The 22,044-nt window shown below is 37.8% G+C and overlaps 1 pseudogene; it reads left to right on the top strand.

Moving 5' to 3' along the window:
• Positions 1-20,655: 20,655 nt before the first annotated feature.
• LOC121444447 lies at positions 20,656-21,802 on the top strand (annotated as a pseudogene).
• Positions 21,803-22,044: the final 242 nt, after the last annotated feature.

The raw sequence follows: 22,044 nt of genomic DNA, 5'->3' as shown, positions 1-22,044 counted from the left end.
TGTTATGGTATTAGGAGGTGGAGTGTGTTCCCATGCACACCTACATGTAGGTGGAAATAGATATGTATGTGTTTGCAAGTGTATGCAGATGCACCTCTGAATGGATATGTGTGGAAGCTAGAGGACAACACTGAGTATTATAATGCAAGGCACCATCTACATTGTTGTTTGATACAGGGTTCATGGAGTAGGCTAAGACTGACTGGCCAGTAAGCACTAGTGGTCCATCTGACTCGACTTTCCCAGGGCTGGGACAAGGGCATACCACAACACCTGGATTGTTTTAATGTGGTTTCCTGGGATCAAAGCACAGCTGTACTGATTAAGTTATCTACCCAGCCTTAATATGTGAGCTCTTTAAAAGGTGAGTAGGTCATAGGAGCCATGCCTTTGTTAATGTATTTTTACCATTATTGCGTGAATAAGCTAGTTACCTTGACAGTGGGTTATTATCGATGTGAGATTCACTCTGTATGTTGTGAGTAGGTTTTATTACCATTGGTTAATAAAGAAGTGCTTTGACTCATGGCAGGGCAGAATAGAGGTAGGCAGGAAAACTAAACTGAATACAGGAAGAAAGAAAGCAGAACCAGGCAGATGCCATATAGCTGCCCAAGAAGCAAGAGATAACCAACCATGAACCTTATGATAAAATCTAAAATAATAGAAAAAGGTTAATTTAAGACGTAAGAGTTAGTTAATGAGAAATCCGAGCTAATAGGCCAAACAGTGTTGTAATAAATATAATTTCTGTGTGATTATTCAGGACTGGGCAGCCAGAAAACTTAAGTACAGTCTCTGGTTACATATTATAAAAGCCAAGTCTGGCTCTCTCTTATTCTATCTGTATTAGTTAATTTTCTTTTGCTGTGAGAAAATGCCAGGACCAAGGAAACTTAAATAAAAAAGTTTATTTAGGTTTATGTTTCTAGAGGGATAGGGTCAACCATGGCAGGAAGACGTGGCAGCATGTAGGCTGGAGCAGAAAGCTGACAGCTCACATACATCTTCAACCACAAACAGGAAGAAGAGAAAGTGAACTGGAAGTAGGACAGGGTTATAAACTCTCAAGGCCTTCCTCCAGAGCTGTACTTCTTTTGGCCAGCCATACCACTTAAACCTCCCACCAACAGTGCCACTAACTGAGGACCAATTGTGTAAATGCCTGAGGCTATGGGGGACACTGTTATTCAAACCACTACACCTTCCTATTGCTCTGCTACATATAATAGTAATATGTCAAATATTTAATGATGATCTGATGCCAAGGATCTTGCCAGGTTTTAGAATCAAGCTCTTGAACTTCCCAGCCTCTATAATTGTGAAAAAAAGGTCCCTTTTCTTTATACATTCTCCAGTCTATAACAACTGTTATAGTGGAAGACAGTCCTTAAATATTTCTGGATATGGAGGGAGATAGCTAAGAAAACTCTTCACGCAGCTGCAGTACTAGACAGGCAACTGGTTAAATCAAGTGACAGGGAAGAAAGATGCCTGGGACTAGCCTGAGGATGAGATATTAAGAACACTGAAGCTCAGAATCAACAGAGAGTGATTCTCCCAGAATCTCATTTTCTGGTTCTGACTGGTATCAAATGAGAGGAGAGAAATAAAAGGTACAGTATAGTATTGAGAAGGTACTTGATTGCAAAAGCTGAGGTGGTTTCAGTTTTTAGCTAAAACTATATAATATTTACAGCCCTAGATAAGACATTATATCACCACCTCTAAAGCTCAGGGAACATCAAAAAGACATGGTAGAAGGAATGTATGAGCAAGAAGATAGGGAGAAAAGCAGCATGGCATAGCCAAAACAATAAAAGAATTCACAGTAGCTGAGGTTTTGTGCAATGAGCCTGCCAAATACCACAACTGTCAATAGTCAGCCATGAATGGACAAGGAGCTCACAGGGCTGTACTACTTACTCCCTGATGAGCTATTGTATTGACTACTGATGGATTCTGGAGGAAGGATAGTCATTGAGTCCATCAGACTTCTATAGAGAGTTCCAAACTGATGATCACACAAACAGCTCTGGTTAAACTCAGTGAGTCACAAAACAAAAAGACAAGTAATATGCAAAAAAGACTTGTAGAGAACAGGGAGAGGCAACAGGAATGGGAGGGAGAGAAGAAGAGGTAGGGTTTGAAGTTATTATAATCCGCTATGTATATGTATGAGAGTATCAAAAAACAAATTTAACTAATAAAAAAGAAAATACTGTATTTAATGGATTTTGCTAATTGTAGCATATAAATAAAATATAAATAAAACCCCTGAGAGCTTCGTTTCCAGGCTAATTGCTGCAAAACCATTGGCTTTACCTTGTACTTCTTTATTTCCTCCTCCTGACCTTCTCCAGAGGTAATTACTCTCTGAAATTTCATGGTAATTACTATTCAACTACTTATAAAAATACTTTTATCACATTTTTGTATATGCACAGATAATGCATTACTTAGTTTGCTTTAAAATACAAATTAAAAATTGTATGTGTCATCTGTCATTGTTAAGATTCTGATGCTTTGCTAAAACAGTGACTAAAAGCAATTTGATAAAGAAAGGGTTTATCTAGCTTACATATCTCAATCATAGTCTACTACTTAGGGAAGTCAGAACAGGCTCAAGAAGGAACTGAAGCAGAGAACATGGAGGAATGCACTTACTGGCTTGCTCCTGTGACATGCTCAGCCAGCTTTATTGAATCCAGGACCACCTGCCAAGAAGCAGCATTGCCCAAGTAGGTTGGGCCCTCCCACATCAATCATTATTCAAGAAAATGTGCCATAGGCTTTCCTAAGGGCCACAGTAATGGAACTATATTGTCAAAGGAGGTTTCCATCTCCCAAATGACCCTAGTTTGTGTTGAGTTCACAAAAGTAACCAACACATAATCTCTTATGACTTATATTTCTATTATTTTTCTAAGGCTTGTCTTTTTATGTTACACTTTTTGCATTTTTGCTGTAATACACTATTCATTTTTTTCAATACACCAAAATATATTCATCCATTTATTTGTCCATCCTCCTGTCAATATGTCTATATAAATCTCCCATTGAGCAGAAGTAGTTCTTTAAAGCTTAATCCTAAATAAGAACTGTTGTACCTTAAGATCTATAAATACTTATCTTTATACAACAATACCAAGGTTTATGCCAATTTTGTTTTATTCATCATATGCTAAGAAATGATCATATAAAATTTCAAATTGATAATCTTAAGTTTTCTTCCTTCCCTTTCTCATTTTCTTTTTCTCTCTTTCTTATATCTGTATACATCATTCTCTGTTTTTCTTAGACACGGTGTTTTTATGTACCCCTCACTCACCTCAAACTCACATTCCTCCTGCCTCTGCCCCTTAATGCTGTGGTTACAGATGTATACCATTACTTTCAGGAATCCTAATTTTTGAATTTTGTAAGAAGCAATGACATGGGCAGTTAGGTAAAAAAAAAAAAAATTCATGTACTAATACTGTGTATTCTATGTCTAATATTCCTGTAGGAACTCTCACTTGTTTTAGCTATTGAGCTTAGAGCTCTGTTGTATGGATGTGTATTGTGTTTAAAAAATGGGTGCTAGCTGTAGAGATAGCTCAGTGGTTAAAAGCATTTGTTGCTCTTGCAGAGGTTACCAGCACCCACATGGCAGCTCACTGCCTTCTGTAACTGAAGTTCCAGGGAATCTGATGCTCTCTTCTGACCTGTTGCCCAGTACAAATGCAGGCAAAATAAAAATAAAGAAATCTTTTAAAAAATAATTGGAGTCTAGATAACAAGCATTTGGCAGTTAAACAAATTGCAAATATGCATTTCTATTTCTAGGCTTGCCATATCACTCCTAGCAATAAGCAGAAGATGTCATTTTTAATGTAATCTGAGATATCAATCTTTTATGGTTAGAATTTTTATCTTTTTTAAGAAAAAATTCTCACTGAGCTCATAAAAATAATATCCTTCAATACTTTTTTCTATGATTTTGTTTATCTCATGAGTAAGTCATGAAAAGGGAGATGAGATAGAAATAGCAAGACTACAAAGATTAAATAAGCTCTTCAGTATACCCACTAGTTTGAGTACTGAGCAAGGTGAGAGTCTTTCTTTGCCCTATCTGTGGTTACCTCTTCACATAAAATACTTTTGCTTAACCCTCTGTTGTCAAGGCTGTACAGATGATCTTGACCTTGAAAGTATTGGAACAAACCTCTTGGCTCCCACATACTCGTGGTAATTGAGTCTTCTTGTTTTCTTTAGCTATTGATATACAATTACTTGGTGCTGATTGTTTTCAAAACATAGATCCCACAGACACCCTATATAGAATAAGGGCTATATTTATAAAAAAACAAAACAAAACAAACATTACACCAAAATACCAAGAACCTTCCATGACATGTAAAATACCATTCCTTGATAAGGTGAATAAGAAGAAACAGATGACTACATGGCAATCTAGAATAACAACAGCACTCAGGACAAAAAAAGCATTTCACATTTTTCATGAAGACATTGAATTTGGTCTCTTTTCTCCACAAAATTCAAACAGAAAGACAGAGTGGAATAAATGCAACCCTTATGTACCCCATCTCCAGATCCACATGATTTGTTAGAAAGTTAATTTCTAGATGTTAAAAAGATAGAAACATTTGTTTTTTTTTCTATGTGATTCAGATACTATTGCAGTTCTGTCCTAAAATACAGAAAACTGTGCTAAATCTGCCTGGGTGAAGGTGATGGTGAATCTCAGAATGGTCTTATGCCCACAGGGTGACTTCAAGTTCTGGGAACTGATGCACATTTCTTGTGAAATGTTAATAACTTAAATTATATTTGCCATGGATGTGTTCTGAATGTAAACTTAAATGAAATAATTGCTAGCATGTTTCTTTCCCATTTCTTTTCAAGTGCTTATTTGGTTTAGGAGTAGGAGAAAACTTTGAGAGCTAAGTATGTGACTTAGTGCTTGCTGATTAATATCAATAAAATTAGCTTAAGATTCTAAGCTTACATCTATTGATTCTAAAATAATCTAAAATTTTAGACAAATGAATTAAAAAATCAGCTATAGCCATAATATTATGCCCTTTCTGTTTCCTTCCTGAAAGACTAGTTGAAGGACTGTTGAAGCCTTTACTTTGTAGATTTCCATGCCAATGCCTGTGTTTGGCTTGTGACATTGGCATCTTCATTACCCACATCAAAAAATACAATACTCATACCTCACACCTATAAAATAGAAATGCAGGCAGCAGCTTCTTTCCAGTGACTCTATGAGACTCTCATTCATAACATTTTAGGATTTGAGAATGTCTAGAACTCAGTTGTGATTCATTGATCATGATCTAAATTAATTTGAATAATTACACTATTTCTTGCTTTTCACTATCATTGGGCTCCCTCAAACTGTCTACTTATAACACATCATCTCATGTTCATATGCTTGATTCTTCATCTTCAGCTCATCACAGAGATACTACTTATCTTCCACAGGTTACAATGCACATGAAAAAATTTCAACAAAACAAAGCACTGCTAATTGTGGGAGTCCCCTCTGTGTGCTTTGATTACCATTAATGAATAAAGAAACTGCATTGGCCTGTTGATAGGGCAGAACTTAGGTAGGCGGGGAAGATGGAACTAAATGCTGGGAGGAAGAAGGCTGAGACAGGGAGATGCCATGGATCCGTGGTCAGAAGTAAATCTGCTGAAATTTTGCTCGTAGGCCACAACCTCATGTTGATATACAGATTAATAGAATTGGTTTAAATTAAAATGTAGGAGTTACCCAATAAGAAGCTAGAGCTAATGGGCCAGTCGGTGTTTAAAATAGTATGGTTTCTTTGTGATTATTTTGGTTCTAGGCAGCTGGGATGAACAAGCGGGCCCTCCCTGCAACAACTGCTGGTAAGTCTTTCCCCTGCAAGGAAAACCTAATTTAGGTTATTTGAAAAGATATTTTTTGTACTAAATGTTGCACCACTGTAGAAGCAACTTGTATAATATTTTTTTTAAATTTACATTCGTAGAACTCTTTATAGCTTCGAAAGTCCTTACAGTAAATATCAGCTCATCTTATCTTTACACTTTGTTGTATTTTATACATTAGCACTATGAATAATAGGTTTCATGTCCCTCAATTAACAAAAAAATATATATAAAAAGGAGAAAGTTAAATGACTTGCACCAACAATAAAACTTGTATGTAGCTGGGAAAGGCCCAAGGATCCAGATTATTGTCCTTTCGCCTTTAAAACAGTGTGATTTGAGGTTGAAGAGATGGTTTGGCTGTTAGGAGCACCAGCTGCTTTTGCAAAGGACCTGGTTTGGGGTTTTCAAGAGCTTCATGGTGGCTCCAAGCTGTCTGTAACTGCAGTGTCAGAGGATTCAATACCCTCTTGTGGCCTCCATGACCACTAGGAACACATGTAGTACCCACACATATCCCCCCCACAAAAAAAAAAACACCATACATATCAAATTTTAAAATAAAATAAAATGAAAATAAATAGAATGATTTGGTTTTATGTTTTGTTTTCTCATAGTCATTAGTACTTAATTTTAATTAAAACTAACAGTTTAGAGGGACTGGACTGGAATAGTTTTTAATATTAACTTCTAAAAAATCACATTTATATAAGAAATAAAAGAGCCCAGCAGAAAACAAAAAAAAGGTAAAGCTTCCATGATCTCACATGGATGAAATGTTCTATCTGGAGTAGGATAATACTTAGGCTAGGCTATAGGAGGAAGAGAAATCAAAGAGTGAAAACCTCCAGTCTGCATCTATTCTAGAGTTGTAACTACAATATATAGTAAAGTGGACACGTAGATGCTCCTTACAAACATGGCTTCCGTGCATAATTCTCTTTTTTCCAATCTTGTGTGAGCTCACTGTTTAGTTCCCCTACACACAGTGTAATATTTGCACACAACAGCCCCCAGTGCTCACACTCACAGACAAGAGAAGTGAGTAGCTTTCTTTTCCACCCTTGTAGGAAACCATACTGTAGCTATGGCTCACCTTTTGGAATACTTCCAATTATGGTCATTTATATTAGAGCAAGAGAAAAGGTGACAGTCAATGTGAATCGGTACTAACATAATTCCTAGACTACTACTACACAATAAGATACAATTTTAAAAAAAGTCCCCACCATGTTCATTAAGGTGGCAATAAATGTATGAAAAAGAAAAAGCCTGTAAAGGTAGAGAAAAGGTCAGCTTTGTTTTCTAAATACTTTACACAATGATTTTTTTTTTTTATCCATGAGTGTTATTTTTTAAAAAATGTAAACATGTGGACTTAGTCACCATAAACACTTGTCCCCCTAAGCTGAAGTTTGATCTTAAAGTTTGGCCTGAGATAGTTTGGCCTTCAAGTTTTCTCCAAGTTTGTTCAAAAACTCAAATGTATTCAAGTGGTCAGAACTTTGTACACTAGGTAAGCCTTTAATGCAAGCCGCCAAGTTCTTAGCCATAAAGTCAGCCGCAACGGTTTCAATGCAGACTTCTTCCAGAGCCTCCGCAAATAAGCCGATCTCCGTATTGTTATCAAGCTTTGCTCTGTGGGTTAACCCTCAGGATCAGGCAAAAATGAAGCAATGGGCTTGATGGACATCTTCTGTCCTTTCTGGTAAATGTGGTAGTGATGTGCGACAGTGCCATGAGCAGCCTCTATTTCTACCATCATAGGATCTGAACAAATAATTTTAACTGATTCGTGTTTTCCCAGCTTGTTCTCTGAGCTCTAATAAGAGTTTTATGAGAATCCATGGACTCTGAAACTTCTACTTCTTATGCTGTAGAAATTCTGATGTTTCTAACTATAAATATTTGAACTGTGAACAGTATTTCTAGTAAGAAAAAGCTGTTTTGTGCTACAAAAAAATAAAAAAAAAGTTTTAAAACTATAAAAATAGATCATCTGCTTCTTTCTGTGATTAGTCAAATGGTTATATGCAAAGTCTTTATACTCCTTACTTATGATTTAATTGTTGCACTTAATTGTTCCACTTTCACTATAAGATTTTATATATATATATATAATTGTATATACATATATAATCTTATATTAAAATATATATTATTATATATTATATATATATATTTCAATACTTGATGATTTAAAGACCATGACACATGATCTTGTAAGTGATAAATTATGTGATCATGGTCTTTAAACCACCAAGTTTTGATCTATTACTTTATGCTTTATCTATGATTTCATTCTTATTTCCTAAGGAAGTGGAACAACCAATTTTACTTGTGTGGCTTTTTTCACCACTAAATGATACAGAATAGAACAGATACCAATGAAGACCTTAACAAACTGTGAGTTAAGGAGAAACAATGATTTGCTGTGGTAAATGTTCAACCCAAGCCAAATATGCTTTTGGAAAGTCTCCATTAGAGGATGTCTTCATTAAACCGTTCCCTGCAGAGCTCAGGAAACCCTGCAGAAGAGGAGGTGGACAAAATGCAAGATCGGGAGGGAATAGAAGACACCAGGAGAACAAGGACCTCTAAATTAACTGAGTAAAGCTCATATGAACTCACAAAGACTAAAGCAACATGCACAGGGTCTGCACAGATCTGTATCTGTTTTGTGGTTGTAGTTGATTGATTTCTGGGACTGTTGAGTGTGTAAACAAGTGAGTTTCTGATTTTTCTGCCTTCTCTTGGGCTTTTTTTCCTCTTTTTATTTTTTTTTTTTTTTTGCCTTTGTCCAGTGTCTATGTGGCGGCTTTTGTTTTATCTTAATATATTTTATTTTGTTATGATTTGTTGTTCTCTCTTAGAAGCCTATTTTTTTCTAATGAGAGACAGAAACGGGGTGGATCCAGATGGGAGGGGAGCTGGGAAGGAATTTGGAGGAGTAGAAAGAGGGGAACATGTAATCAGGGTATATTGTTGGAGAAAATAATCTATTTTTAATAAAAAGGGGTAGGGAAGGAGAAAGTATCCAATAGCACTAAGGACAGTTTGACTATATTTCCTGGATAACTAGCATTAAGTCATAGATAAAACACAAATAGATCAAAAATCATCATTATATAAAAATAAAGACTTTAGAACATGAAAAATTAAAGATTTTGAAAGTAGCATCAAAATATGAATGAATTTAATAAAATGAATATAAGAACCCTCGCGTAAAAACTATATTGTGAAGGTATTTAAAAGAAGCAGGTTGCTAAGTTGACAAATCTCCATACAGATCTGTACACTCAAAGCAATGTTGGCCATAATTCTTGAAGGTTATTTTCAAAATTTTACAAACTGATTCTAAAATTTATATGGAAAAGTAAGGAACCTAGAATGTCCAAGGAACTTTGAGAATCAAATGAAGCTAGAGAATTTGCACAATATGATTTCAATGTATGTTTCTGACCCAAAGTAATGGAGAAAGCATGGCACTGGAATACAGATTGGCAGAAGACTAAAGGAACTGTGTAGGAAATCCAAAATTAGGCCCAGACTTCTATTAGTATTTGAATTTTTACAAAGATGACATGAGAAAAATATAGAAAGGAAGTAATTTAAAAAATTACAAAACCTTCATTTCTTCTTCATACTATACAGACAAAATTATTTGAGGTAGATCATGTACCTAAAAGAAAAGTCTAAAACAATAAGACATAATGTGAGAACAACAAAATTTAAACTTTCTTTTCAAAGTGTGACTTTAAAGAAATGAATCCATATATTTACCATGTAATGTTTAAATCAGGATATTTTTTTTTGCACAGCCAGCAGCTTAAATATGCATTAATGGTAGTGAAGAGAAGAACATAATAACAAACCATGAGCAATGGACTCCTACAAGTTCATAACAAAAAGAAAGCAATGATCAAATTAAAAATTGGGAAATAATTCAAATAGGCACACATAAAGTGCCAATAAGCACATGAATAAAAGGTCTCAACAATATTAGTCACCAAAGAAATGCAGAATAAAAGCACAATAGCACAACAAGATGCTATTATATACCCAACACACTTAGTAAAATTAGAAATTATAAAAACTAACAATAGAAAATGTCAACAAGGATATGCAGTCATTACAAAACCCATAATTTGTTCATAAGAATACAAAAGTATTAAAACAATGTCAGAGAAAGTACTAGAATTTCTCACTGTGATCCTTAATTTTAGATATCACATGACTGGGTTAAAGAAAAGTTAGAATCTAGTAAAGCAATGTATTCATGGTATCTATGAGAGTGAGTTTAAGTTAAGTATATGGAGAAGGTCCCACATCCTTGCAGATGGGTATCACCTAATCCTATACACAGATCAGAAAGAATAAATCCAAAAGGCAAAGCTGTCTCTCTCCACTGCCAAGGACCTAGAGAACAGAATAAACTTGCCTTTTCCCTCGGACCCCTAAAGTTTAGGTTCTTAAGCCTTTGATTTCTAAGAGAGATTCCTTCCCTCATTTCTAGTTCTTTAGGCCTCAAAGCAATAAAAGCTGCACTATCAGACGCTCTGGTTCAGACTTTGACCAAGTCATACTACTGCATCCTGGGAATTCTTGCCTGAAGTTTGCTTGTAATGAGACTTTTCAATTGCCATACTTATGTGATCATTTCTGTAGTAAATCTTCTTATGCATATCTAGATGTATGGTTTATTTTTCTCTAGAAAATGATAAGCATATTTCTATAAGAACTAGAGGATCTTATAAAACTAAACACAAATCTACCAATACCTAGATATACCCAAGAGAAATGAAAATCTGTGTTTACATACTAACTAATAGTAAATGACTGAAGCTGAGTTTGTGGCACAAGTCTGTAATCTCTGTACTTAGAGGCAGGAGGACTCCCACAAGTTCCAGGACAGTCTGAACTACATAATGAGTTTGAAATCTGCCTGGGACATGGAATAAGACTGTGTCTCAGAAAATTTTAAAAGTGTTTTATTACCTGTCTGTTGATGGCTAACTACTGATTTACTGGTTCTACAACAAAACCTGTTTTGTTGCGATTTTTTGAAGGGGTGTCAGGAGCGAGACAAAGATGTGTCCTTTATTCAAGGCCTTGCAATCAAAATGCCAGCAGGACATATTTTCACTTTGAAGCTCCACTAGGGAGGCATCAATTCAAACCTGATCATGTAGTTGGGAAAAATAATGTCCTTCAGTTTTGGTATGGAAGTCCCCAGTTCTGGATAAACAGTGGCATATCCATATAAATGGATATAATTCAGGAGTGATGGGGAAATAACTGATGATTTATACAGTAGCCATGATAAATTTTCAAAACAGGTTGATTAGCAAAATATCTATGGAAATATTACATGTATTATTCCATTTACATGAAATTCTACAACAGAAAAAAATAATGTATGGGGAGCACAAACCAGAATAATATTTGTCTGTAGAAGGAGCTGTGGGCCACTTTCCACCCCCCGGCTCCCAGCCACCAGCTAGCTTTACCCAAAATAATTACATGGAAACTGTACTCATTTAAACACTGCCTGGCCCGTTATCTGTAGCCTCTTATTGGCTAACTCTCACATCTTGAATAACCCATTTCTAATAATCTGTGTAGCACCACAAAGTGGTGGCTTACCAAGAAGGATTCTAGCCTACGTCCGTCTGGGGTTGGAGAGTCATGCGACTGCCTCACTGCTTTCTTCCTCCCAGCATTCTGTTCTGTCTTCCCCATCTACCTATGTTCTGACCTATCAGACCAAGCAGTTTTCTTTATTAATTAACGAATTAAAGCAACAGATAGAGAGAAGACCCGCCTACATCATTTCCCCTTTTTCTGATTAAAGAAAAAAGAAAGGCTTTCATTTTAACATAGTAAAATTACATATAACAAGACAGTTATAAAGCAAGAATTACAGTTACAATATTTATATCTATTTTATCTTTATCATAACTAAGGAAAACTCTAACTATAACTAACTATTCTTCAACTCCATCAAAGACTCCAGAAAGATATAATATTACCTAAGTAAACAAGAAATAAGCAACTTTCAAAACTCTAGAAATGACAGAGACATCTCGCTGTCTGAACAGTCACCCAAAGTTCCTCTGTACTTTTGGGGCATCCATCTTCAGCCTACAAACCCAGAGTATCCAGAGAGATTTCCATGAAGCAGGAAATTTCAAAGGCAGTTCAGTCACTATCTGCTGTGTCCTGCAGAATGTCTCGCAGACTCTTTTATGAATTAGGAACCCTGAAAGACCATTTCACCTTTAGGCAAGTTCAGCAATCCTCTTTCTGCGGGTTGTTTGTGTCCAGTTTATGCAACAATTCAGGCAAGAGCAGTTTCTTGCCCAAATGGCTAACCAACTCCATAAGTAGCCTCTTCATTGTCCATCTTCCTCTTGAAGTAGTTTGGTGCTGTCAGGAGCAGACGTGTCTCATTGTCATGAAAAGCACTAAGTTATTAAAACATTAAATGCCATATTCTGCAGTCTTTGAAAGATATGAAGAATGCCTATCTAACTGAAATATATCTCTATATATCTAGAAAATCTAACTAACATGACTACAAGCTTGACTATTATCGATGAATATCTGAAGTAATAAGGGCGGTGGCGGGGCTGCGTCCCCAACACCCCAGCCGCCTGCCCGGCTAGCTTATGCCCCGAAATAATTGCACGGACATTGTATCCTTTTAATCACTGCTTGGCCCATTCTCTTCTAGGCTAATTCTCACATATTAATTTAGCCCATTTCTAATCATCTGTGTGTAGCACCCCAAGGTGCGCTTACTGGGAAGATTCTAGCCTATGTCCATCCTGGGTCGGAGCTTCATCCCGGGAGCAGGGCATGGCATCTCTCTCAGGCGTCTGCTCCCAAGAGCAGAGCTGTCGAGACTCTGACCTCACTTCCTCTTCCTCCCAGCATTTTGTTCTGTTTACTCCTCCCACCTATCCTCTAACCAATAAAATGGGCCAGGGCAGTGCCTTTATTAGCCAATGACCTTCCTCCATCATTTCCCCTTTTTCGGTTTAAACAAAAAAAAGGCTTTAACATAGCAAAATTACATATAACAAAACAGTTATCAAGTAAAAGTTACAATAATCTTTGTCATAACTAAGGAAAACTATAACTATAACTAACTATTCTTAACTCCATCAAAGACTCCAGAAAGATACAATACTACCTAAGCAAACAAGAAAAAAGCAACTTTTAAAACTCTAGAAATGACAGAGACATCTTGCTGCTTGGACAGTCACCCAAAGTTCTTTTGTACCGTTGGGGCATCCATCTTCAGCCTTCAGGCCCATGGTATCCAGCAGACATTTCCATAAAGCAGGAAAATTCAAAGTCAGTTCAGTCACTATCTGTTGTGTCCTGCAGCATGTCTCGCAGACTCTTTCATGAATCAGGAACCCGAAAGATCATCTCACCTTAGGCAAGTTCAGTAGTCCTCTGCGGGTTCTCTGTGTCCAGTTTATGCAATAGTCCAGGCAAGAGCAGTTTCTTGCCCAAATGGCTATCAAACTCCATAAGGTGCCTCTTTGATGCCCATCTTCCTCTTGAACTAGATTGGTGCTGCCAGGAGCAGAGTGTCTCATTGTCATGAAAAGTCCTCAGTTATTAAAACATTAAATGTCCTATTCTGTAATCTTTGAAAGACATGAAGAATGTCTATCTAAAATATATCTCTATATATCTAGAAAATCTAATTAACATGACTACAAGCTTTACTATTATCGATGATTATCCATTAACAACCTATATTTCTTAATTATACAGTACATATTTAAATGAACTACACAATCACAATACCTCAATCAAAATCAGAAACACTTATACATATAACAAAATTGACCTTAAATCTCTATCAATAAAGCAAAATACAATACAAATTATTCATATCTATATCATATCCCCCTTAAAATGTAAAAGAACGTTTATAAGCCATATTTGGGAATATGGGCGCAGTTTTTTCTCTCCAAACTGCTTCCTGCTGAATGGGGGCGTCATTAATTAGGTCTTTCATGGTATAACCTGTGTGCTAGTTTCATCTCAGTTGGCAGTTGAGCGAAGCAATTTTCTGAAGATGTTCACTGCAACCCTTCAGGAGGGCGTGGTCCATCATACCAAATCGGAATAGAAGAAATGAACAGCGTCTCATGCTCTGTGAAAACAAAATAAGAAACTCCTTTCCAAAGTATCATATCCTTAGATCCAAATTCAAGATATCTATGTTGGATTAGTTCAGCAGCATTTATAAACAAATATCTTTTAGCAGCTGTTGCTCCTTCCTCAGCATTCAAACAATTCAAAGAGAGCATAATAGCATACAGTATCAAGATTCTCTGTGTATTTTCCATCTTTGTTCGTTTTATTTTAACCTCTATTTTGTTTATTTTTACTTTTAACTCTTTGCTTTTTGAGACAGGTTCTCTGTATCTTTGACCTGAAGTAACTCTGTACACCAGGCTGTCTTTGAACTCTCAGAGATCCTCCTGTCTCTGCCTCCCAGGCATTCGGGATTAAAGGTGTACACTACTACACCTTGAACTCAGAGATCTGTTTGTCTCTGCCTTCTAGGCACTGGGATTAAAGGCGTGTGCTACCACACACAACAACTCTCTTCCTTTTTTTATGTTTTTTACTTTAAGAACTTTTTTTAGTCTGCATATATTTTTAACACACTGTAAACCATTTAAAAATTTTCTTTGTCTTTGAATCTCTCTTTACTGTATATCTCTCTTTTTCTGACCACATGAGTCTTTAATTTACCAAGCAATATCAGTAGGATTAAAGGCGTGGCTTTGCCAGCTAGATCCAGTCCATTCCTTAGCTTTCCAGCCTCATGGCGGATATACAGGCTGTAGCCATGTTTATTGCAACAACTGTATGGCATTTCACGGTCCCTGCCAGCAAGTGAGCTACAACAGACAACACTCAAGTCCTCTCTCCGTAGCCGGCTCTCCTGCCTCAAACAGTCAGAGTTTGCCCTGGCAGGATGGCCCAGGAAGCTGGCATTTTTAAACGGCGCAGCTTTTTTCCTGCTATGGCTGAAAACCGAAAAGCATGCGTTCAGCTTTTCGTCAACACCATTTAAGTGTTTCGTGGCAGGACCTCCTAATGAGCTGCAGGCTTTGCAGCTAAAGCTGAGTCAGGAAGCTTCTCTTAGAAGAAAGCGCATGCTTGTCTCTAACAAGCAGAGCAGACCCGAGAACACAGCGAGTCTAGTTGCCATAAAACAAATCGTAGCACTTTACTCCAAATGCTCTATTCAAAAGCTCTGTCTCCCGCAGGAGCCAGACAGAGATAGCAATGGCGGCACAGCCCCAGGAAGTCGCGCTTTAAAATGACACAGCGTTTTTTCTGCTACTGTTGCCGAATCAGGAAATCTCTCTACAGCACGCCACCAACAAACGGCAAAAATCTGTGTTAAACTATCTCTCCCTTATTTTTAAGCCTTCTCAGGTTTTTTAAGTGGATTTAGTCCATCACGTGGGGCGCTATATGAAGTAATAAGGGCGGTGGCGGGGCTGCGTCCCCAACACCCCAGCCGCCTGCCCGGCTAGCTTATGCCCCGAAATAATTGCACGGACATTGTATCCTTTTAATCACTGCTTGGCCCATTCTCTTCTAGGCTAATTCTCACATATTAATTTAGCCCATTTCTAATCATCTGTGTGTATCACCCCAAGGTGCGCTTACTGGGAAGATTCTAGCCTATGTCCATCCTGGGTCGGAGCTTCATCCCGGGAGCAGGGCACGGCGTCTCTCTCAGGCGTCTGCTCCCAAGAGCAGAGCTGTCGAGACTCTGACCTCACTTCCTCTTCCTCCCAGCATTTTGTTCTGTTTACTCCTCCCACCTATCCTCTAACCAATAAAATGGGCCAGGGCAGTGCCTTTATTAGCCAATGACCTTCCTCCATCAAATATCCACTAACCACCTATATTTTCTAATTATACATTACAATTTTAAATGAACTACGCAATCACAACACCTTAATCAATAGCAGAAATACATATGCATATAACAAAATTGACCTTAAAATCCATACCAATGCAGCAAATCATTCATATCTATATCACTCCCCCTTTAAATGTAAAAGAACATTTATAAACAATATTTGGGAATATGGGCACAGTTATTTCTCTCCAAACTGCTTTATGCTGAATGGGGGCACTGTTATTTGGGTCGTTCTTGGTATAACCTGTCTGCTAGGTTCATCTCAGTCAGCAATTGGGCAAAGTAATTTTTTGAGAGTGTTCACAGCAACCTTTCAGGAGGTTGTGGTCTATCATACCATATTAGGATAGAAGCAATCCACAGGGTCTCATCCTCTGTGAAAACAAAAGAAGACCCTCTCCAAAGAATCATATCCTTAGATCCAAATTTTGAAGTCAAGATACCTTTAAAACATATATGTAGGTTCACCTTAGCAGCCTATTTAATGAAATGTTTTTGTACTTAGCTCCTTCATAGTCAAAAGTTTTAAAGAAAACACAATAAAATACATAATCCAGACCTTCTGTAAATTTTCCATTTTTACGTGGCTTATTTTTCTTTATTTATTTTAATCTATAACTATCTATACTCTGTCTCTTTAAAGACTTTACCCTTTTTTTAAGGTGTTAACTTTATTCTCTATATTCTTTTTCTTCTCTCTCTCAAGCCTATGTATACTCATCCAACCCATTTAGAGGTCTTTTATGTCTGAATCTGTCCTATTATGAATCTGTAATTTTTCTACTGCCCAGGAACATTTTTGATTTGCATCTTTAAATTGCAAAGAACTTAAGAATCTAAGCTGTGACATCTGAGCCGCTTGTACCTCTGAACTGTAGAGCGGTGGGCTGCTCAGGATATTGGCTCCACCTCTCTCAAATTTCAAAATGGAGGACATACCATTTTCTACTAGCTCTGGGGGCACCGGGTAGGAGCTGCACTCAGCACTTTAACTCTGAGACTGAGCGTGAGGCACAGAAACACTTTTCATCCAAGTTACAGCAAAATCTGATGCACAGACCACTGCACAGCCTGGAAACATCTCTCTGTATGGTGGCAAACATCCACCATGCTCTCCCGCCTGCCTAAGCCTGATTTGACAGTCTGCCCAGGCAGGGAGCGCTGAGCCATTGGCATGGTCTCAGAGTACTTTCTTTCTGATTCTGAGCTGGAACACACACATCCAGTCCCATAAAAGCTATAGAAATGCTTTAAGGCCAGAGTTTTCACTGGCGGCACAGCCCCAGGAAGTCGCCTTTTAAAATGACACAGCTTTTTTTCTGCCGCTATTGCTGAAACAGGAAATCTCTCTTCAACACATCCTAGCAAACAGCAAAAAGCCATGTTAAACTCTGTTTTTTCTGTGTTTAAAATTAAGCTCTCTCAGGTTTTACATGGAGTTTGTTACCACTCTGTAGTGATAGGAGCTGCGGGCTACATTCCTGCTCCCTGGCTCCCAGCTGCCTGGTTAGTGTATGCCCTGAAATAACAACACACAAATTGTATTCATTATCTCCAGTCCCTTATTGGCTAAATATCACATATTGATCTAACCCATTTCTAATATCTGTATTGCCACTTGACTGTGGCTTACCAGTGTGAGTCTAACCACCATCCATCTTGGGTAGGAGAAGCATGCTGACTGCCTCACTGCCTTCTTCCTCCCAGCATTCTGTTCTGTCTTTCCCACCTACTTATGTTCTGACCTATCAGGCCAAGCAGTTTTCTTTATTAATTAATCGATGAAAGCAACAGATAGATAGAAAACCCACCTACGTCATTTGTCCCTGGAGGATGAGGATGGGATTATTCAAAGTGGGATAAAGGACAAATTTCTGAGATGAAGTCTTCAACAGTTCTACATCAGTTCTGTAAAACAATGTACATCATCAGTAGCTCATCCTAAATCCCTAACACAGTAGGAGGCATGCTGTATCTATGACACTAATAAAATACATTCTACTTTCCAAGGGTAAGTTTTCTGTGTTATCATTTATTTAGCTTTCAAATATGTTTCTATTTCAGATAATGCTAATATGAAGCTTATGGCTATGGAACTATTTCAGATAATAACTGTAGAAGAAAAGATGGAATGAGGAAAAGCTTTGCTTTGTAATTCCACATGTAATCAACAAGTCTGGTAATGATTATGAGTGGATATTAAAACCCCTGGCGCAAAGGATATTAAGAAACAGAACAACCACATGCTCTCAAATTATTACCCCACAGATTACATCCTTATTGTAAAAAGGGAAAGATGTCTTATAGCAGAGAAATCTAGCATAAAAAAACATAAAACAAGTACACAAATTTTGGATCACCAACAAAGACTTAAACTGATAATGTGTGCTCTTTATAGAATGCAATTAGAAAGTGTGCAACAATTTCTGTAGTTTTTTATTACTTAACTTAAAATATAAAGGAACAATCTGACACACATGGTCTGATTGCTTTAAAAATGTCATCTTGACAAAAGACAAAAGGCTAAGAAAGCTGTTTTTGATCAAATGAAACTAAAGTGATATAACCTTTAAACACAAGAAATGAATTGTCAGTGGATTCTAGACTAAAGAAAAACAGATTAAGAAATTAAAATTATACCTCAGATATTTATTTAGTAATATTAAGAATCTCTGATGAAATACTCGCATTGTGCTTATTTAAGAAATGTCCTTTGTTCTCAGAATATAGATACTATATATACAGAGGATGATATATGCTATCTGAAACTTTATGTAAGATGGCACAGCAAAAAAAAAAAAACAAAAAAACAACAAAAAAAACAGACAATTACCATCTATGAGAAATGAGAGAGAATAGAATGAAAATTTCTCAAAGCTTTTTTGGGTAAATTTAAGCACAAATATGTTTCTTTAACTTTTCTGCAAGCATTGAATTAGTAGAACTGTAATTTAACTTATACAGACAAAAAAGTACTTGTACTAGCCTAGCCATTCCATGGTAACTAACTATAAAGCTGACAAAATATATGGAGTAATTTTTTAAGGTAGTGCCCCCAAATTGCCCAGGATTCCAACCGCTGGTAGAAAAGAAAAACAGGAAGTAACTGTGATGGTTAGAATATTTAATTTTTTTGTTGTTGTTATTTTATGTGTGTGGGTGCTTTGCCTACATGTATGCCTTGTGCCTGCAGAGGTCATAAGAGGACAACAGATCCTTTGGAACTGGAGTTACAGAATATTGTGAGTGACTGGGAATCAAACTTGGGTCCTCTGAAAGAGCAGCCAGTGCTCTTAAACACTGGGCCATCTCTCCAGTCCTACAATGAAAAGTCTTAATTGTCAGTTTGAAACAACCTACATTCACCTGGGAAAAGAATCTCGATGAAAGATTATCTAGATGAGCTTGTCGTGTGCTCATGCCTGTAGGGGACTGTCTTGATTGTCTTCCTGAAGCTGCAAGGCACCATTCCCTGTTGTAGGTCACTAGACTGTACACAGGCAGAGAAAGTGTGCTGACAACTAAGAATGCCTGCATTTCCCTATGCTCTTGACTATGGATATGATGCCACTAGTTTCTTTATACACTTGATGCTCTGACTTCTCTACAATGATGGACTATAACCTGGAATTGTGAGCCAAAATAAAAAACTTTTTCTATTCAATTGCTTGCCTAAGTATTTTATCACAGCAACAGAAATATGACAGTGACCCAATTATTCACCTGGTCTTCCTGCAAGGTTCTTTTTGCAGATAGTGTCATGCAAAAAAAGAATGAAGATCTTGGTACTACCTTGAAGCTATAGAATTGAAAGTTATATATTGTGCAGCTAGTATGTATTTATAAAAGAAAAATAACAAATGAAAAATATGCAGAAAAACTAAAATTTAGGAGTATCCTTATGTCTTTTAGTTGGTTAATAAATTAGATCTGTACAAGGGGAAAAACTATTGAGGATCTATGAAAATTGTGGGGATACGGATACAAGTTTGAAAACACTAGTAATTCAACTTCTCACAAGTTAGACAAAAGAGAAAGCACTGAATAGCACTGATATTAAAATAAGATTTGAGAAAGGACACACCTAAGTTATATGACTGCTTCAATTCTAGAATAATCACTCATACCCACCCAAGTCTTAATGAAACATAAAAATCAGTCTCAAGTAAATCAACTGAATGTACAGTGAAACTGATTTAATAAACCTTAAAAATATAGCTAACTTCATAAATCTAAAAATATGCCATTTATAAAGGTAGGAGTTCATGAAATATATTAAAATTGAAAATGAAATAAGATTATTAATGGATGAGAATATACCATTTCTGATGTGTAACATGTATTTTTAAAATATAAGGCAAGTGAAGAAACATGAAAATATGACCTCAAATTGAAGCACAATAAATTAAAGCTCAGGGTCAGAAATTGGGGTTCAACCTGAAGATCTGAAAAGTAAAGCAGCCATGCACTGGTTCTTACCTCAGCCTCAATCTGAAATGGCAATCCTGCCTCCAGGAATCTCAGAACGAGACTGCATCTGAGAGCTATATTGACCTGTTTTATATTCCTCTCTAGGGCTGGGATTAAAGGTCTGCACCACTGGGATTAAAGGCATGCACCACTCAATTTCTATGGCAACTAGGGTGGCTACTGGGATTAAAGATGTGTGGCAGGTCCAGTCCTCGTCCACCCGCAAGCACAGGCCTTTTGCAGCTCTTTCCTCACTGCTCCACACCCGGCACCAGTTCGCCATGGATAACGATATCACTGTACGCGTTGTAGACAATGGCTATGGCATATGCAAAGCCGGCTTCACGGGCATGATGCTCCCTGGTCCATCTTCCCCTCCATCGTGGGCCGCCCTAGGCACCAGGGCGTCATGGTGGGAATGGGCCAGAAGGAATCCTACGTGGGCAACGAGGCACAGAGCAAGAGAGGCATTCTGACCCTGAAGTACCCTATTGAACACGGCATTGTCACCAACTGGGACGACATGGAGAAGAACTGGCACCACACCTTCTACAACGAGCTGTATGTGGCCTCCGAGGAGCACCCTGTTCTGCTCACCGAGGCGCCCCTGAAACCCAAAACCATCTGTGAAAAGATGACCCAGATCATGTTCGAGACCTTCACACCCCAGCCATGTACGTGCTGTCCCTGTATGCCTCTGGTCATACCACTGGCATTGTAATGGACTCCGGAGATGGGGTCACCCACACTGTGCCCATCTATGAGGGCTATGCTCTTTCTCATGCCATCCTGTGTCTGGACCTGGATAGCTGGGACCTGATAGACTACCTCACGAAGATTCTGACCTAGCATGGCTAGAGCTTCACCACCACAGCCGAGAGGAAAGTTGTGTGACCGAGCGTGGCTACAGCTTCACAACCATAGCTGAGAAGGAAATTGTGCGTGACATTAAAGAGAAGCTGTGCTATGTTGCCCTGGACTTCGAGCAAGAGATGGCCACTGCTGCGTCCTCTTCCTCCCTGGAGAAGAGCTACGAGCTGCCTGATGGCCAGGTCATCACTATTGGCAACGAGCAGTTCCGTGCCCCTGAGGCTCTCTTCCAGCCTTCCTTCCTGGGTATGGAATCTTCTGGCATCCATGAAACTACATTCAGTTCCATCATGATGTGTGACGTCGACATCCGCAAAGAACTCTATGACAACACAGTGCTGTCTGGTGGCAACACCATGTACCCAGGCATTGCTTACCGGATGCAGAAGGAGATCACTACTCTGGCTCCCAGCACCATGAAAATCAAGATCATTGTTCCTCCCAAGCACAGATGGTGGCTTCATCCTGGCCTCCCTGTCCACCTTCCAGCAGATGTGGATCAGCAAGCAGAAGTACGATGAGTCCAGCCCCTCCATTGTGCACCGCAAATGCTTCTAGGCAGACTGTGACTGAGCTGCATTTAAACCCTTTCTTTGACAAAACCTAACTTGTGCAGAAAAAAAAAAGAAAAAAAGAAAAAAAAAACGAGACATCATTGGCATGGCTTTATTTGTTTTTTTGTTGTTTGTTTTTGTTTTTAATTTTTTTTAAAAAAAGTTTGTTTTGTTTTGGCGCTAAAACTCAGGATTTAAAACCTGGAATGGTGAAGGCAACAGCAGTCGGTTGGAGCAAGCATCCCC

Source organism: Microtus oregoni, unplaced genomic scaffold (assembly GCF_018167655.1).
Source record: "Microtus oregoni isolate MIOR12 unplaced genomic scaffold, Mior012 000126F_ref0000101, whole genome shotgun sequence".
Classification (NCBI taxonomy): Eukaryota; Metazoa; Chordata; class Mammalia; order Rodentia; family Cricetidae; genus Microtus; species Microtus oregoni.
Note: the sequence above shows the minus strand (reverse complement) of the source record. Positions and strands in the feature narration are given on the sequence as shown.